The 11,982-nt window shown below is 45.7% G+C and overlaps 1 protein-coding gene across 2 annotated transcripts in view; it reads left to right on the forward strand.

The window, feature by feature from the left end:
• The first annotated feature begins 8,408 nt into the window (after positions 1–8,408).
• Positions 8,409–11,982, forward strand: part of ST14 (suppression of tumorigenicity 14) — a 20,969-nt gene continuing 17,395 nt past the window's right edge. The window contains exon 1 of one of the 2 annotated variants that reach the window (XM_031556862.1): positions 8,409–8,606. The gene's annotated coding sequence lies outside the window, so the exon portion shown is untranslated. Of the gene's footprint in view, positions 8,607–8,752; positions 8,946–11,982 lie in introns of those variants that run through there. The other variant, XM_019622964.1, reaches the window with a different exon arrangement.

Consider the following 11,982-nt stretch of genomic DNA (forward strand, 5'->3'; position numbering starts at 1 on the left):
TTCAAAGCACAATCAAGATGATTGCGTTCTGTTGGTTCTATTTGTAAGGTTCTTCAGTGTCAAAACTTACAATCAAGTGCTGAAGGATGATTACAGTGCGAAGCACCTTTAATTTCTGTGAATCCTCTTGCAAGCAACCATTTGAATTCGTCTCTGGGCGTAAGGCACTGAAAGCATTAGGTTTAACAGAACTAAAAAACGTGCATCTAATTGCACGAGTTCAGTGTGTCTCAGGTTTCAGGAGTCTGACTCTTCAGATTATCACCATCTCCTTTCTTCCATAACCATCTTTGCTGAACTGCTTGTCCACGTGAGCTACCTTTACATGCATGGCTGCTTGACTGAAGACCATTCTCGCTGCTTTTGAAGCCTGTGATCTTTGGGGAAAGAGCACCAGTCACTGTGTGGCTTTCTTACATTAAAGAGCTGCATTCTGAATGGAACAGTACACCAGTTTCAAGAGCAAAGTACACCCTGTTCCATGGTTCAGCTTCCACCCGTCTGATACGTTGATTCCACTCTGGTTGAAAAATAACCCTTCAGCTTCTGCAAGTAAAGAGCAGTTGGTTTTATAAGTAACCTGTAGTCTCTTAGCAATATGCTCAAGGGCAGAGGGGTTCAAGTTAGTTTTTCTTTATGCATGCTAGGGCTGGATGAGGGTATATTTAAACAAGGCTGTTTTCCATGTGTTTGCTCCTTTGTCCCCTTGCACTGGGGATTACACACTCTTCCAGGTGAGCACTGCAGATGTGTGCACAGGAGCAGGAGTAAAAGGCCGAGAGAAAGCAGTGTGCTGACAGTATCTGTTGTCCAGCTGTTTGTCCTGCAGGGCCTGAAACTGAAAGGATTTTCGTTCTGATGCATCCCAACCGTTATCTCTTGTAATTAAAAAATGAGATTACAGCCCGTTTTCATCACAGTGAGTTCCTCACGAGTGTTATGTAAGAGCCTTTATTGTTTCTTAAAAGCTGTGGGATAGAATATCATGTAATCATTGCTTATAAGGACCGAGTCCTACACAAACTGCCTCGGGCCATTTAAACACATTAACCTTTATTTTAACAACTGCTTCATTTTATTCAAATCATGGGGAAAATCTCTATTTATACCTCAGTGAGATGTTCTCTTACCCTAATGATCTCTCCTTGGGGTTACTCTGAGTGTTCCTTTTTCAAAGCAAACTAACTGAACAGCAGTCTGCCTCTTTTTAACAGTTGTTCTTCATTTTCCAGTTGTTAGGTAAGTTTGGAAACCTTGTCGCTTGCCTTTCATGTGGCAAAACTGAACCACAGACAGTAGAACAAAGTACAATTAGACTCAGCTTTGGTACCTGGTCCAGCGTGGCCTGGATTTGGCAGCTGGTGCCTGACATCAGGACCCTTCTGGCTGAGTACTATTCACAGTGCACTGTATGGTGGCAGTCTGATGTTCAGACTTTTCCCCTGCAACCTTAAACACGACAACTTGTTACAGAGCAGACAGAGCTGCAGGGGAAGCTGATGGAGACTGCCTCAAACAGAGATGTGTTTTAATGCTGTGGTTGCTGGGCAGCAGTCAGCTTAGTTCCATCTGTAACTTAGTTGAGTCATTATTATGTGGGTGAGTTGGATGTGTTGTAAATGAAATAGCATCCACAGTGCTACACTGGTCATTCAATGGTAACAAAGTACATCCGAGTGCAGCAGTGGGAATTAACATTTTGCCACCAGCAGGGTGGTTAAACATTAACACTGTCTTCTGCTCTTGTCTTTAATAACCCAGAGAAGTACTGTGCTTACATGTTTAGTTTGCATAGTGAGGTGCTCCTTGGAGTCTGGTTCAGTTGCTTGTACAACGGTGCAATAACCTGTGAGCTGGACAGCTGGTGTGTGCTGGAACTTTGGCATCTTCTGTTTACCTTGTGTTTCCAGCTCCACTGAGCTACTGACCTCGTTTGATAAAAACTTTAGGGTGGCATTGCTGTATCAGGTGAAACTTGTGAATACAAACTTAGTGTGGTTGTTTAATGGAAGTTTTGTGAAGGTGTATTGAAATGCAGGGTCATTTTGGCAAGCTGCTTCCTCCCACCGTGCCTCTCAGTGTCCAGTCCTGCTGTTATCCAGTAAGTGTTGGGATAGCTGGGTGTGACAAGGAGTAGAATAACTGTGTACCAGCAGAAGCAGATAGTAATCATTATCAGAAGTGAGGTGTGGGTTAACAATGCACTTCGTAGTATTGAGCCTGGGCTTCATTCTGGCATTTTGTGTTGGTTCAGTGCATCTCCCAAGCTTTGTACAGATTGCTGCTGGGAGGTATGGAAGAAATGTGGCATCTGTCTGCAAAAGGGAAATGGTGGCATCCAACGGTTGGCTGAATTTGTCCTTCTTAACTTGTGCACTGAATTTCTAGATACAGAAATCTGAATTACTCACCACTGGTGCCTCCAGAGGCAGATGCATCTGACCACCCCCAGATTCTTGGAGGATGAATTGCTCTCTGGATATAACCATTTTTTTCCCTGGATTATAAAGATAATTATGGATGACTAGCTCAGATTTGAGCTTTTAAACATTCCGTTTAGAGATGATGCATCCTATGTAAAGTGACCCATCCAAGAGTATGTGGGAAGATTGTGGAACAAAGTATTAAACTCAGAGCATTCCGACTCCATTTAGTTTTATTGTTAAATTACTGTCAGTAAAAGCTGTCACTTAAAGTATTAGAGTTTTAATTTTTTCTCAAAATAGTGTAAACATTTTGCCTTTAAAATGATCTGATGTTGGCTTTCCCACAAGTCTGGCGGAATTCATATCTGTGAACAGAGATGGAGCACTGCAATTCTCATCCATGTTTTAGGGGAATCCCGATTTCTTTTCAGTTGTAAATGCTATCAGCAATTTCCAGTTTGAGTGTGGATTGATCTTGTGCACAGTGTCCTGCACTGAGGACTAGTAAGGTAGGAGTAAAAGGTAAGCTAAAAGTTCTAAGAGCCAATTTGTTCACTTCCACTGAGAAGTATCCACCAAACTAACAAGCCTTACATCTGTCAAGTTACCTTTTCTCACTGTCCTCCAGTTTGCAAGACCTGGGGCAAAGTAATTCACCTTCCAGAACAAAGATCCTTGACACAGAATCGTGCAGGTCTTTAACAGCCCCAGGACCAGATGGTTTTGCATCTGCACTTACAGCACAAGGTATCACCAAATGCAGGAGGGGGCAGACCTGCTGAAGGGCACACTGCTGTGCTGATGCTGTGTACAGAGCAATCGGGACCTGGAAACGAGCACCTGAAAAGATGCTGGCGTTGTTTGAAACTGGGTGAGTGTCTTTAATGCTTTGATGTATCATTCTGAATGAATTTTCAGCAATGGGACAGTGTTTGCCCATGGGGAAGCAGTGGTTAGTTGGCATTTCTGAGACAGATGGAAACACTACGTGCAAAAATAAGCTTGATTACTTAAAGTATTGTGCTGAGGACTTTTTGACTGCTTAAGCAAGCTGCCTGAAGGCCTGTGGTGAGAACTGGTTTCTTCCCTGTTTTCTGGTGTCCTCAATTATACAGCGAAAATCTGAGTATGGGCAGACAGTGAAAAGTCACTGCAACTTTATGAATTGCTGTCCTCTCTTTGCACTGCCTGGTGTAAGGAGATAACTTCTGTTTTCATAGCTGGGGTGGAATGAGCGTGTGTAGTTTAAATGACAAGCAGTAGGTTGGTAAGCTGTTGTATTGTGATTGGCTTTTAACAATGCTCCTGTAATGAAAAAGCACTTCCCATGTAGGTTGTCGTGTAGTAGCCTATGAAGCTGTCTTAAAGCTGGTGAAAAGCAGAGAGAGATGGTTATCTTTTCTGTCAGTTTTATTGTCACAGTGTCATATGTGGGCATACAGGATGCTGTTAACTAAAATCATAACCTTAACTGAGCTGTTGTTCCAAATGTGCTCGAGGACAGCTGGGCAGGCAGGAACACGTTAATATGCGAAGCTTAGGATTCCCTAAAAAGTCCTAAGAGCTACATGGCCACAAATCCAGCATCTTATCTCTTTGAAAGGCAACAGGAAGGGCCTGGTCTGTAAATTTAGTGGTACCAAAAAGAAAAAGACCACAGTCAGAGGGGTGAGTCCTGCACCTTCTGCAACCTCCATGGGGAGAGCTGTAAATACAGGCAGCAAGGAGCAATGTTCATCAGCTTCACCCAGCTGTTATCCTTACTGTAGTGATGCAGAGTCCCACAGGAATGAAGTACACAGCCCAAAATCTTGGCCAGAGATGCACAGAGCCACCTAGGGAAGGGAAGAGCAGCTCTGCTGTCTGTGGCAGGCCAGGCTTTTACAGTTGGTCTCTTCTGAAACAAATCTATGTATTTGATTGGTTGTCTTAACTCTGCAAATACCTGTCAAATCTTTTTGTAACTAGAAGGCAGATATTTCTACCTAAAGCTTATAAACAGGCTGGCCAGAATTCCAGTACATTTGAGATTTCCATCTCTCTGATTTCAGCAGTGCTTCCTGCACTGGCTGGGACACGCAGAAGTACTAGCAGGAAAAGAAAGGCCATTTTAGGCCACATCTCTCCAATGTCAAGGCCATTTTTTTCTGCACGTTTTCTGTGACACAGTTAGCATGATAAAAAAGGAAGCTACTGATAGGTTCTGACACATGCCAGGAGCCAGGGCATCCTTGATATGCTGTCTTCTGTCATGGTTGTTTAAGGTCATTTGGCCGCTTTTCCCTAAAACTTACAGCATGTTTTTGAATTACAACACACTATGAAGTCCTAAGAAAAGTCTCTTCTCTTTGCAGGGAGTGAAGGTTCAGTTTAGGAATCTGTACCAATAAAGCTGCATATCACAATTGAGTTTGGTTGTCCAGCACATAGCAGAGCTGCACCAAGAAATCTGTGGGAGATTTGGGCCAACTTCCCTCTAGGTGGGAGGCAATGCTCAGCAAATGGTGGCTTCACTTTGGCTTCACCAAAGCCCTGGGTGTTTGTTAAGCAGAGGATTCACAACAAAACATCCACCTCTCCTGATTCAGTGCAGTGCAAAAGGAGAATAATTGCCTGTATTCATTGCTGCTCAAGCTTTGTAATTACTACTGTGCAGTCAAAAATATATGTTAGCATAGCTGAATCACACCCTCTGGTGCAGGGGAGGGACAGCTGTGAAAAGTGAAACAGAGAATTACAGGAATGATGCAAGCTACTGATCAATAGCATTGCTACAGGAAGCTGTCCCACAAGAGGACCACCTGCATCACCTATATTTATATACATATGCACTCACAGAGAGAGAAAAGATCTATATAATAAAGCTACTCCTAAGGATACATACCTCCACGCTAGGAGCATCCTCATCCCCAGTCCTGTCAGTCAGCAGTTCACCACAGTAAGGTTCCTTCTCTCCTTTGTGCTGTGTGGTTCAGGCTGATGGCAAACAGCTGCAGCTTTGCACTGTGTTCCCCTGCCTGCACCAGGGGCAGTCTGAACTCTTCTGACTGGTGCAGGACAGAGCTCAGTGCCAACCAGTGGTCTGTCTCACAGGAACACAAATGAGTTGGTCTCTCAAATCTGTCAGTCCAAGTCATGCACAGAACAAGACAGAAGTGAGGGTGAGGATTACTTCTGCTCTTACACAATAGGTGCATTATTCCTTAAGCCAGGTGTGGTCACCCTTTTGGCTGCATGACCTAGGTGGAAATGCTGAGATAAGTGGTTCTTCGGTAGCCAAGAGCTAGTCGTGCTACAGATACTCAGTACGGTCTCAGTTAACTTCCAAAAGCCATTGGGAAGTACTGTAGCTTTTCAGAAACAAACTGGAAGGGTTCTGGATGTCAGAAATTCCACTTTGACTTGGACACTTGCAATGGGAGTGCCTACTCCCATTGCAAAAGCATAGCAAAAAGTCCCTATCATTAATAGAAAGGGACAGACTACAACTTCAGTCCAACCAAGTGGAAAGCCCTCTAGTTACACAGACACTCTGGGTGAGGTGCCTCTATCTGGAGGTTTTGTGCCCACTCCACAGCCAGACCAGGTGAAAGTTACAGGTGACGTTCTTTGTACCAGAGTCTATCCTTGCTTGTTACTAGATGAATCAACTGCTGATGACAAATGCTGCTTGCTTCTTTGTAGGTTTCTCTCTGAGATTTTCCTGTGTTCTTGTTACAGGTACAAAGGGTGTGCTTGTCCAACTGCACTTAAAGGTATGCTGTATCGTGACACCATAATCCTACTGATTCCCTATTTGTCAGTATAGTTTTTCATGGAAAAGTAGACACTACTTTGTTCTGAAAGTACAAGTCAAAAAAGCCTGATGCAAATGCCAGAAGTAACCAGTGCCCAACAGAGAAACCAAAGAGACCCACTCTGCTTGTAGGAAGGTCACCTTTCAGCTCTTGTGCTTATGAATCTGCTGTTTTCGCCATTGCACTTGGCACTGCTGCCTCCTATTGTGAATGCTGCAGCAAATGCTAGGCACTCTCAACACTATGTGTTTTCCTTTACAGCAAGATCTGCACAACACTTTTGCAGTCAGATCTTCCCTGTGGATCCTGCAGCGCTGCCTTGTGCTGGGGCTCAGACAACTGACAATGCAGATGCCACCCAGGAGGTTTATTACGTGATGTGAAAGCAGCAGGATAAGGTATAGAGGCTCTTCCTTCACTGTCCTTACCTCTGGAACTCATAACAAGATGTTTTTTATCTTCTGTAGTGTAGAAATGGTTTGTGTGTGCTAAAGGAGAGCTGCTGCTGTTGCTCAGTGGGTTTCCAAGACCCCATCTCATGCTCAGCAGTGATTTCCAGTTCCTGCTGAACTTGGAGGGCTGCTTCCTTACTGCAGCTTTCTTGTTCTTCCATGCCAAAGGCTGCTGGTCCCTAAATTAAATTATTAGCTTCTGTTTTTGGAAGTGAACATATTCTTCCCAGGTTGCCCACATCAATATCCTTGTTCTGCTTCTGCTTCACTAAGTAGAAAGGAAGGTCTCATTAATGTAAGAACAGATTGTCCTGGGAGGAGGGGAAACAGACAAATTGTCATCTTGTGAGGTGGAGAATGGATTAGAGCAGGTCTGCAAGGCTGATCTAACCAGCAAGGTGTTTCCTCCAGCACGGTGCCTCATCCTAGAGAGTACAAGCAGCATCTTGGGAGAGCATGTATTACTTCTCACCTTTGGCAGACTGAACTCTGGGTGAGTTCATGCTTGATTTCCTGCCTGAGGGTGGGTCTGTTGATACTACATGCAGTCTCACCATACCCCACTAGAGGGATAACCGAAAGAACATCAGTGTTTGAAAGCAGGAGCTGGACCTGCAAAAAAAAAAAAAAAAAAAGCCCTGCTGTATAGCACATCCCTCATCAGCAAAGTGAGAGAAATAAGAGGAATCGATGAAAAATCAAAGTTGTGCCTTTTTTTTTTTTTCTTATTACCTTACAGCTAAGGTAATACCATACCAAGTCTGATCTTTTCTTTTCCATAGGAAACAAGGAGGCATGGCAGGTGAGCACAGGTTAGGTATACTTGTTTGTAGTAAAGCAAAGAGAGATAGGTGATTCCAATTGTCTGCATCTCTCTCAGTTCTTACTCATTTGCAGATTGTCAGGCAGACAGGACCTTAACTGACTTTGAATCTTGGGTGTGCCCAAGTGCACAGCTGCATTTCAAAATACACACTGCCTGAAACCTGGCATTCAAGCTTGTCCACTCTATTACACTTACAGTTTGGCAAACACTGCTGTTACTGATTCAGAGCTCACCAAAAGAGGTTCTGCTTTCACAAGCCATGGAAGTCCTCAAGAAAGGCCTAGCAAATTGTAGAATCCTGGCAGCAAGCTTTCATCCTATGGTGTGTTTCTTAGCCATTTGCATGCTATGTCCCAAACTGTAGGGTGGCTGGTAAACAAGAAATGACCCTCCTTAATTTTGAAAATGTGTCTCAGAATTGTCTGTTGTGTTCTGGAGAGCTGCGGGTGGGCTTTCCTATTGCATGCTGGTTGCATCTTGCATCCCATCACATCCTTTGCTTGCTGTTCATGCCTATACCTTCCACAGGATGGAGCTGGTCTCTTGTGCCTGCTATCATGAACTCAGAAAGCTCTGTAATGAGCACTTTTCTGGCTAAATGCTGAAGCAGGTGGAAGTGACTGGTATTACTGATGTGAGGGGCAAAGCTACTTCTGATCCCTGCCGAAGTTACGTTTTGGAAGCAGGACTCAGTTTGCAGCTTCTGAAAGAGATCAGAGGGTACGTTCCCATCCAAATTAAACAGAAATCCCTCAAAAGCTTTCTGAAAAGTAGTTCTGCATCTCAGCTTGGCCTTCGTGGCACCATGTGGCCAACTGAGGCCAACCTGCTGTGCTTTTACAGGTCCCATTCTCCAAAGTCAGTAATTATTCTCCTTGCATTACAGATGGAGAGACTGAATCATGCTGAGACAACGTACAGGAAGAGCTGTCCTGTGGAAATCGTCAGTTGTACCCAATGTTCACCAGGAGATCACACTCCTTTGCTGGAGCCGGGGGCTGCCGGTTCAGCTGGAAACTGCAGTGCTTCTGGATGACGTTTTCCCCTCCTCCCACTGAATCAGCCTTTTATTTACCCATTGGAATGCAAAGTAACAGGACACCCTGTGAGTTTTATCTCTCTCCCAATCTTTTGTATCGCTGTCTAAGTTGCCAGACCGGATTGGAAGTTTTAGCTGCAGACATTTGTGGGGTGGTTTCAGGGTTGTCTGGCAGGAATCTGGGTGGGAGGGTACTGCTGGTGAAATTTGAATTTGGGAGTCACACTGAGAACAGAATCCCTGAGACGCTGCAGCAAGGAAAACCCTTTGTCACTGACTCCGAATCCGGCCCATCGCTGGTGTGGCCATGTGGATGGATGGTGCTTCTTTGTGGAGTTAGAATTACTGGGAACTGCCTCCACCAGAAGACGTTTCCCCTGCAGGCAGCCTGCCTTCGCTCCTTGTGTAAGCAGCTACCTTTTCTTCTTTTCCCTGCGTGGCATTTCCAGGGCTGGGAGCTGATGTGAAAGAATTCTGTTTGGTCAGATGGTGTTTGCTCCTCCAGCAGCTAATCCCTGTCTCCTCTGGGACTCTCCTGGGGGTAGAGCTCGCTGTGGTTTAGCTCTTGGAACTTGTGTACAGTTATAACAAAGACAGACTTGTTTCTCAAAGTTTCAGTTGTACCTAAAGCAAGTAATCTCCTTCCTAAAGGTATTTTTAAACCTCAACTTTCTGCTCTCATGCTGCTGTTGTGGCCATACAGATAAGGCATACAGAGGAAGCTAGGTGGAAGAGGTGACAGCCTTTATTGAATGAACTGCTATAAGTGGGCAGAAATGGAGGCTTTGTTTGTTGCTGACTGCTACCATTGCAAGTGAGTAATTTGCTTGGTCTTTCTGCTTTAATTACATCTTTCTTAATAGTGGAGATGGACTTGCTGAGTTCAGCATCCTTCAGTCAGGCCAGAGAGACACGTGGCATGTCTGCTAGTGCAAAAGCACGTGGCATATGCTTATTGAGAATGGTGCTTTGATGTTTTGGGTCTGTGCAGTGGTCAGAAGTAGCAGGCCATCACCTGCCGTGGCAACTTAGCCATTATTGCAACACAGCCACTGTGCTTGGGCAGCAAAGAAAAGGGAATCCTGTCATTTAGGGCTCTGAACTGACTGCCTTCCAGCTATGTAATATTTTATATTCAGCACATGGATTGCTTTCTTGTTTTCCCAGCAATGATTGTATCTCCTTTTTCAAAGAGCCAACTGGGCTAATGAATTAGTTTGCAGAATGTCAGTGGCTTGTATGACAGGAAGCACTGAGCATTTGCAGCTCTGCGTGAGACCAAGAGCTGTGGATCTTTGCAAGAGACACCTTAGGTCTCAAAGAGTGAGACTGCCCTCATTAGCCACATCCCAGAGCATAGCATTTTCTTGGCACCTGCCTGGAGGAGACTAATTGATATGCAGAAGAGGAGGATGAATTTGCAGAAACAAAGAGCAGTAGTTCAGCTCAGAGTAGCTGCTTTGTACATAAGTTGTTTTACTGGGGTATTAAATCAGATTGGAGCACCTGCAGTCAGGCAGGGAAGGAAAAGCTGTAAAACTGGAGTGCTGGGAAGGGCTGGGCATCAGGAGAGAGCTCAGAGCAGCTCCTGACATCAGCCAGCCAGGTAATTTCAGCAGTCTGACTAACAAAGGCACCTTTTGAAGGGGAATACCTTAAATCTGGAAATAGTTCCTGCCCTGTGGTGCTCAGCAAGCAAATGGGATTCCAGTGGCTGATAAGGGAGCTGGGAAAGCAGTAGCAGAAACATTTCTGTAGGAGCACAGAAATTAAGTTTTTCACCCAGAGAGAAAACAGCAGGATCAGAGAGCAGACATCATCTCTTTTTCCCCAGGGAGACACCTGCAAAAGGGACAGGAAGCTTGCACTCTGCAGGAGACATTTTATAGCAAGGGCAAACAAAGGTAACCCAGCACGCATCTCCCTGCGGCGCTGTGAATCAGCATGCAGCTTCTGTTCCACCAAAGTAGAGAGGTGGCAGGTGTGTGTGTTCAGGTATGGAAAGAGTCAGTTTCAGGGCTGGAGGCAATCGGTTTAAAAGGAGGACCAGTTCAGACTGACTTTTTGAGGGGTATGTTGTGTGGTGGTATAGATTATGACATGTAGCATGGAGAAAGGAAGAACTTTTTCAAGAAAGGTGGTTTTGGTGTCTTTGATGCTGGATGTAGGAAACCTAGGAATTAGTGTCATTGGAGTCATCTTCCCAAGAAGAGGAAAACAGTGGTGTAAAACTATGTTAGGAATGCAGATTTTGGTGCTGAAAGCTCTCTTTTAGGTCTGCATTAGAACACCCTGAAAACTCAGATCTTTTCTTCTGATCTCTCCTTCTCATCCCTGGCAGTGCTGCTTAATACGAGGCTGTGCAATCCCTGGGACACGTTGCCCAAATCTTGCAGTGTGGGATTTGGATATAGTGTGGTTTCTGCTGTGTTGTGTGTCATTTTGCATCTGTTTTCCTCTGGCTGGAGAAAGATTAATTGAAGAGACCTTTAAAGGCCATCTGTGCTGCTACTTGAGGGATCTAAATGGGGGTACAGGAGGGACAGAAAGGCTGTAGTGCTGTATGAGGGATCGGGGTTGGGGTACATGATGCACAGCAGTCTGTGCTGCTGCCTGGGGGATCTGAGTGGGGATGCTGGGAGGAGCTGTGTTACTATAGAAGGGATCTTTGTGGGGTACATGTGGACAGAGGGGCTGTGCTGCTACCTCGTGGACGTGGGTGTGAGTTCTGAGGGGACAGAGAGGCTGAGCCTCTGCTTCAGGGATGTGGGACAGAGAGGACAGCTGGTACTTGAAGGGTGTGAGTGTGAGTACAAGGGGTACAGAGGATCTGTATCGCCACTTCAGGGATCTGGGTGAGGGTTGTGGATGGACAGAGGAGCTGCTGCTCTGCTTGAAGGAATCTGGTGGGAGTGCTGGATGGACAGAGGGTCTGTGCTCTGCCCATGGGATCGGGGTTGGGTACATGGTAGCTGCATGGCTTTGCTTCTATTTAAGGATGTGAGTGAAGGTTCTGGATGGGCAGACGGGCTGTGTTGTTACCTGGGGGATCTGGGTACGTGGTGGACAAGGAGACATGCTGCTGGTGGAGGTATCTGAACTGGGGTCCATCTGCTGGAGGCATCAGGGTTTGGGTACCAGATGGACAGAGGAACTGCTGCTATTCCAGGGATCTGAACGGGATGTTGGACCGGATGATCTTGAAGGTCTTTTCCAACCTCGGAGATTCTGTGATTCTGTGACTGGGGGAACAGTTAAGGACACGCTGTGCTCGGGCAAACAGCGGGCAGCTCCCCGGGGTTCCTACGGGACGGCTGTTGTCACTCTGTTGCCCGACGGGCAGCACGCAAAGAACGGGCAATGCCAGCCGCCCGCTTCACCCCAACCACGACCCGCTCGGCTCCCGGGCCGCTTCCTGCTTCCCGTCCCGCACCTGCCGGAG

Source organism: Meleagris gallopavo, chromosome 26 (genome assembly GCF_000146605.3).
Source record: "Meleagris gallopavo isolate NT-WF06-2002-E0010 breed Aviagen turkey brand Nicholas breeding stock chromosome 26, Turkey_5.1, whole genome shotgun sequence".
NCBI lineage: Eukaryota > Metazoa > Chordata > Aves > Galliformes > Phasianidae > Meleagris > Meleagris gallopavo.